Source organism: Sinocyclocheilus anshuiensis, unplaced genomic scaffold (genome assembly GCF_001515605.1).
Source record: "Sinocyclocheilus anshuiensis isolate Anshui unplaced genomic scaffold, SAMN03320099.WGS_v1.1 scaffold461, whole genome shotgun sequence".
In the NCBI taxonomy this organism is placed as follows: Eukaryota; Metazoa; Chordata; class Actinopteri; order Cypriniformes; family Cyprinidae; genus Sinocyclocheilus; species Sinocyclocheilus anshuiensis.
The window spans coordinates 1,272,154-1,279,852 of record NW_015541005.1 but is presented as its reverse complement, the minus strand read 5'-3'; the positions used below and the strand labels follow the sequence as shown (position 1 = coordinate 1,279,852).

General features: G+C 35.4%; 1 long non-coding RNA gene across 1 annotated transcript in view; it reads left to right on the top strand.

The window, feature by feature from the left end:
- LOC107690336 (uncharacterized) overlaps positions 1 to 2,186 on the top strand; it is a 12,335-nt gene extending 10,149 nt beyond the window's left edge. Inside the window, exon 3 of the long non-coding RNA XR_001634427.1 lies at positions 2,118 to 2,186. This is a non-coding gene — a long non-coding RNA (uncharacterized LOC107690336). The remainder of the gene's footprint in view (positions 1 to 2,117) is intronic.
- The last annotated feature ends 5,513 nt before the right edge of the window (positions 2,187 to 7,699 follow it).

Sequence of the window (7,699 nt, the reverse complement as noted above, 5' to 3'; positions counted from 1 at the left end):
CAATAGCAGCATATCAATTAGTTAAACTGAAAGCTGTGAAATTAGCTGAACTGAAAAATTAACATTAATGAAATTAATAAAAACATCAAAAAAGAATGATTTCTGAAGGATCATGTGACATTGACGACTGGAGTAATGATGCTGAAAATCCAGCTTTGCTATCATATGAATAAATAGCATTTTAAAATATATTAGAATAGAAAACATTTTAAACTGTAATAATTTTTCTGTTTTTACTGTATTTCCTATTAAATAGACATGAACTTCCTTGTACACATTTGCTAGACATCAGTATACCCGCTAATATGCTGACTTTTTCTTCTCATTGGGTCAAAAAACAAAAAACAAATCACAATTAGAAAGAATGGATGGAATTCCTAATGAAGGTTGATTGCACCCTCAGTGAAACTCTGTGGGCACCTTAAACAGAGGCCAAGATTTATTAGTTTTCGCTTTAATTGGATGGGCCAAAAAAAAAAATAAAAAATCCACCACCACCCTGGAGATAATGAGAACTGCAACAACAAACATCACATGTGAAGCCTCATCAGCAAGTCTTCTAGTTCTCCTGAAAAATATTTGGAGTCACTGAAGGTCCTGGATTTTGCTGTTCGCAAGCAATTCATTGTTTTTTCATGCCGTTAATAGATATGCAAGTTTGGCTTCTTTTATATGCTTTATAATGAACAATTCAAGAGCCAGAATTGCAAAAAACAAATCACAATTAGAAAGAATGGATGGGATTCCTAATGAAGGTTGATTGCACCCTCAGTGAAACTCTGTGGGCACCTTAAACAGAGGCCAAGAATGTGCTCCCTGTCCTCTCCACCAGCCGCCCTGATTGACTTCAGCTAAGCATCAGTCTGAATCATTTTAGAAAAGTGTCCACACTGGTGGACAGGACAAAATTCGAAAACACTGCATCACATCTGCAGCCTTAACAGGCCTCAAGTCAACTCAAGCCGAAAGGTCTCTTAATCTTATATTTTCCTTTTGACTAAATACAAAGTAAACTGGATGACAAAGGTGTAATCCTAATGCATTTTTCATCAGCTCCACTATGAACTGAAGTGGAAAATTAACAAAACAACAAAAAGCATTTAGAGTCAGAACAAAAATAACCTCATTCATATGCATTTCATATTAATACACACGCCATTACATCGCAAATCCTCTCCTTCCAACTGTACAGCTCTGATTATCTTCATTATTCCCAGAGCTACAGAATACAGCTAATATCTCCAGAACACACTGAGCTTTGCTTACAAGATTTTCCATGCAAGGTACAAAAATGCATCCACATATTTCAAAATTCTGAATTACTTGTTAATTAATTACTTATTTAATTTTAGCATTATCTCACTTGCTCACCAATTGGTCCTCTTCAGTGAATGTGTGCCATCAGAATAAGAGCCCAAACAGTTTATTAAAAACATCACAACACAGTTTCACTTATAAACAGTGATCTGCACAAATGTCTCTCCAGATTCAGACAAAACAACTCATTGGAGAAAACTATATTATGGATAGAGGACTCATATTTTAGCCCACTTATTATTTATTATGGATAGAGGATTCATATTTTAGCTCACGACTTTTGCCCAGATATTTTTCCTAATTTACTGTTTGAGTTGACAGATTTTTATAGAAAATTGCGTAGTGTATCCACCTTTTTCTTGCCGTAAAATTGGGTGCGGCCATTTGTAAATTCTATGGGTCTAGTTTCCTGTCTCATCCGCGTCCAGCTATTTTTATCTGTACAGATCCGATCCTTTTGCAGCTTGATATTGAAAATGGGTGTGTCTTACCATATTATTTTAATGTATTATCTTAATTATGAACACACCGGTTTGTAGTGCGAACAGTTTTACCGTTTACTGCACGTTGTTATTCTTCTCGTTACTTCCCTATAGCGGCTAATGAACCGGAAGTCTCACCCATAGGCTTACTTCCGTGTCTCTGATTTTTTAGCTTCAGACTATGATCCCATCAATCAAACATGTTTGATATTTTAAGCCTATTTTAGAACACATATTGTTTTCAACACTGCGTGAGTTTGTTGTGATCGGAATAACTTTAAAGTCTGGTAGTGTATGACCCTCAGTCGTACATAGTAGTGTGTTGGAGTAGGGTTGAATCTAAAGTCTGCAGGACTCCGGCCCTCCAGGAATTCAGTTTGACATCCCTGTCTTGGAGTCTCTACTAATGAGCTGATGACCTGAATCAGGTGTGTTTGATTAAGGAGACATGCAAAACGCGCAGTGTTGGGGTGCCTCCAGGACCAGGGTTGGGAACCACTGGTTTAGTGTATGATGCCAAGTTTTTCCTTTGTGATTGTATACAAAGTTGGTAAGTGTATGATGCCTAGCAAAATACGTAAAGTCACAGAGGAAAAACTGACCGTCATACACTAATAAAGGACTGAGGATTATACACTACCAGACTTTAAAGTTGTTCCAATAACAACAAACTCACTCAGAAACATGTGCCTTAACGCTAGGAGGTGCATGACAAATGAAAACAGTATGTGTTCTAAAATCAGCTGAAAATATCAAACATGTTATATCCTCCGACTGGATGGAATCAAAGTCTGAAACTAAAAATGTCGGATCCAAATGTATCCAAATGTCGGAGACAGCGGAAAGGCGGCTTATGATCCTCAGTCGTTTAGTTTATTCTCTGTGCCTGTTTACAAAGTTGGTAAGTGTATGATGCCCAGCATTTTTAAACCTTTAAAATCAATTTCAAAAGCCATGTAATGTATGGACCTTTACTGATGGGTTTGTTTATTATTGCAAACACTTCACAAGACGATAATGAATGAACTGGAGTCATAACAATTGCTTGTGGATTATTGTAATGTTTTAAAAATTTCTCCAACTCTGTTCTGATGAAGCAGCCTGAGTGTGAGTAAAATTTAAGCGAATTTTCCTTTTCCTTTTAATCCCTTGGGATATACTAGCACTGCGGGAAAATAAACTGTTACTCAAGTGACTTTTTGAAAAACCTCCCACATGTATTTTAAAGTCTGCTGGATGGTAAATAGACTAGGAATTAGCTTTGCATGATGTTAATTCCCGAAAAGAAACATCACATGTCTGTCAACTTCAAATATTTAAATATCTGTCAACGTCTATTTCAAAAGAAATATTGAAATGCAAATGTATTTCTCTTTTAAATGCATCTTTTATATACAAATATTCATGTTAGACATGCAATGAAGTAAATTAAGGAGTTGCTTAAAGCGTTTCGTACTGCCACTGCCAGGCCCTTGTGAATGTGGTTAATGTCTGTAAATTACAGAGGAGTGGGCAGTAGTTATCTGTCAGCCATTCCACACAGGAAGAATAAATCCAATACATTTCAGACAGATGGGTGTTAAGGTTGTGCCATACTTCTACATTGTGTTGCTGATGTAAATACAGGCAATAGTAACGTGTGGACAGCACAGGGTAATTACAGCTTCACCTCGTAGAATATGGGGTGATTACAGCTGTCACCTTGCAAACTGTGAATGGTTCATTAACAAATACAAATTTGACAATGGAAATTGTGAGCTGCAACCATTAATTACAGTGTTACTTCATACTTTTTCCAGTAGTTGAATTTCAATGCTTGTACACCTACACTGAAATTAAAAGAAGGGGGAATGGAGCTCTTTACTTCTGTTTACTTAAAGTCGAATAAAGGCTGCTGATGATTCATTCTCACTGCATCTTTAGTACTAAGAAAAACAGGCGGCAAAACTGGAAAAGTTAATGTATTAAGGAACTATTTTGGATTAATCTGTTCATCATGTTTCGTGGTGTTCACCATGTTTGGGTGCAAACTCCTGAAAATACCGCAACACTGTCAGATACAAAAAAATAAATAAAAAATAAAAACAATAATGCACCAAATGTATTAAATATAGACACATACCATTCACTTCAAATAATAAATGAACTGAATGATGGTTTCAGAATGATGTCAAGTATTAAATGCAGCAGAGTTTGTATTTTTCTGATAATTATCTTACTTAAAATTAAAGGGAAACATTTCCATCGCAAACATTTTCCATAATTGTGTGATGGAGTTGACATAACATGGTGTTTATGCAACAAATATAAGCATTTAACTATAAGCATAACATCTTTAAATAAATAAATATATAAAATCTGAGAGTTGTGACAATTATGATGTGAATTATTTTGAAAGACATAATATTTTTATAATTAAAATATATACCACTTCTTTCTGTGTAATATATAATAAAGACACATTACTTCTTTTTTCTTATAACAGTTTTTTTCAGTCTTTCTACTTTCAAATTTCATGTTTAATTCAATGTGTTACTTGCCATTTCTTTGTAAATAATTGTGAAATTTACTAGCAATTTTTAAATGAAATTTGTTTCTATTTGTTTTTTTACAATCTGCTAGGGGAAGAGAGTGAAAAGAATATTCTTAAAATGTTGATAAAATAATTTCAAAGCAGAAATGTTGTTATTTAGTAATAATAATAATAATAATAATAATAATGGCCCGTAAAAGTTTGCCCCATGTCTCAAGAATCACTGTCCTGTTCTTTTCTTTAGTTTCCTTTTGTCTTTTTCCACTTTCTACTCCTTCTGCACATGGCAAATTAAAAAGAGAGCAGGTGGCAAACCACTTACAGCCAGCAAGTCGCCCTAAACTTGTCTCAATCAGCATCCCTGGTTCTAAGTCTTAAAGAGCGCAGATCCCTTTCGTGTCTCTGAATTATTGAACCGCATCTTCAAGTGAAGCATTTCCCCCTGGAGCATGTGGGGTTTGAAGATGAAAGGCATGTAAATGACAGCATGCCATTTCTTTGTAAATAATTGTGAAATTTACTAGCAATTTTTAAATGAAATTTGTTTCTATTTGTTTTTTTACAATCTGCTAGGGGAAGAGAGTGAAAAGAATATTCTTAAAATGTTGATAAAATAATTTCAAAGCAGAAATGTTGTTATTTAGTAATAATAATAATAATAATAATAATAATGGCCCGTAAAAGTTTGCCCCATGTCTCAAGAATCACTGTCCTGTTCTTTTCTTTAGTTTCCTTTTGTCTTTTTCCACTTTCTACTCCTTCTGCACACGGCAAATTAAAAAGAGAGCAGGTGGCAAACCACTTACAGCCAGCAAGTCGCCCTAAACTTGTCTCAATCAGCATCCCTGGTTCTAAGTCTTAAAGAGCGCAGATCCCTTTTGTGTCTCTGAATTATTGAACCGCATCTTCAAGTGAAGCATTTCCCCCTGGAGCATGTGGGGTTTGAAGATGAAAGGCATGTAAATGACAGCAGCTCCGAAACCAGGACAGACGCGTTCCTCCGCGAGCTTCAACGAGCTGCTGGAACCGCTCAGTAAACCGCCGTGTTTTCTGTATTCTGTGTCCATGTCTAATGTCTCTCATGTTTTTGCTGACTGTTACAGGAAATCATGGTTAGTCAACATCTTATCAGATTCAGGCTGGAAAATGATCTGTGAAACCTCTGCCATGTTTTTCTCCCTGATAGGGGGGATTCGTTTCAGTAGGCAGAATCTCTTGTCCTTTGAAGCAGCACATATGCTCACGATAGAGGAAATATGAACTATTCTACAGCTGAGAGCTCATACTATCTAACCTATTATACACCTGTTACCAGCACCAGCCCAGTCCTTTACTATCTCTTCTAAGCAGGAGGAGAAAAACTTCCAGTCGACATCAAAAAGTAAAATCAATGCATGTAGAGAACGTTTAAGCCAAGAAGTTAGTTCATGTTCATGAAGTTAGTATCCTTCGAGACCGACTTATTTACATCTAGAAATATAGATGTCATGTACATCTTAAGCCAATAGGGATACACAAATATTAAAATTATGCCAATACCAATACATTACCGTTATCATAATCATATAATATTTTGTCTAAATAAAAAAATTATAATAAAATTTAAAAAATACATTTATATATAAAAAATAATATATATAGACAAAATATTAGAGTAGCAAAATAGCTAAAATGAATCATTGTAAATGTGAATTTAGGCATCGCAAGATGATAAATGTACAGTATGAAAGGTGGATGTTCAATTTTGAGATTTAACAGTGTTAAATTAGTTATTAGATTTACTTTAAATGAGCTTTAGATCATGGAAAAGGTTATCCAAATATAAAAATAAAAAATTAGCATGCACATTTAAATATCCAATGTCAACCAAAACCGATAATTTAAAAAACATGGTCAATAACCAATGTTGTACCAATATACTCTGAATTCCTAAAAATAATATTCATTTTGAAATTACACTCTTACTTTCCTCTCAAATTCTCTTAATATGTTTTAAACTCAATAGGCAAATATAATAGAAGCTGTATCCCTTTTAGTTAATCTATTATTTCCCCCCAGTATATGCACCCTTTAACCCAATACCACTATACAACCTACTACCTTAAAACCAGCATATAAATCAACCGTGGGGGCGTAAAGAAAACTGAAAACAGGGAGAGCAAATGTCAACTAAATGTCACCAAAAACACTGGACTATACAAATCTTCATCTTATAACAGAGATATGAGCCAACATGTGAGAAGCACAGCAAAAGTCATGTTAGATAATCTAGAGATACAAGTACAGCTTTATAGCTACACTCACAGAATATTAAAACACTGCGAAGCTTGGCCTTTGGGTGGCTGGCTGAAAGAATAAAAAATATGTCTGAAGGAGCGGTTAAAAGAAAAAACATTATAACTGATGATTCATTTTCTGTCAAGAAATAAGAATTTTAGCCAGCAAATATTTACTCGCTTTTCTCTAAAACTCATTTGATTTGGTTTCAGATCATTAGGCATCACATTATGGTGCTTTGGAAGGCAAACTGACACCAGTATCCTTAGAAGATCCCTTCATACAAAACGCCACCTGTTACTGATTGAGGCAACAGAACATATGGTCACTTTTGAACAACCATCAATGGAAAAAGATATTTGTTTTAGTCTACAAGATGGTGTAGTTCCAGCGTCTACCAGCAGGGGTTTACTGGGCCATGCCAACCAACCCTGACACATTAAACCATATAGAACAAATCTCTATTTAATCATAACCAAGTCAGCAACCTTAGACCCAGATCTTTAAATACTTAGCAATGATTTACAATACTATATTAAACAAGTATTCTTCAAGAAGAAACTTAATGCCTCTTTAAAATTACTTCATTTTTTTTTTCAGTAAAGCTTGCTGAGCGCAAGCTGCCATCTTGAACTTTCAAAAGTGCATGGCGTTTACACCAATCTTGCTTAACAAAGCCTGAAAGAACCACATGGTTAGCCAACCTTTATGCCCATGTATGTTTATGCTATAGCTTTACTTGTCATAATTTCAGTGTGAAACCTGCATGTAGCTGGATATGTATGATTACATAGGGTGACCATACGTGCCATTTTCCCAGGACGCGTCCTGGGAAAATGGCACGTATGGTCACCCTATGATTACACATGATATATGATCAGCGTAAATGTGGGTTCAGTTGCAGAGCTCTCTTGCCTCCAAACCGCAGCCAGAGGATCTTCACATAACTAATGCTGTTTGGCATTAATGGAATGTTTAATTAATCAGAGACCGTAGAGCGTGGATAAGTAAAGGTTGCCATTTGTCTAAAACGCTGTTGACAGGATATCCCACTCCCTTATAAACCTCTGGTGACATCTAACCTCCGCCA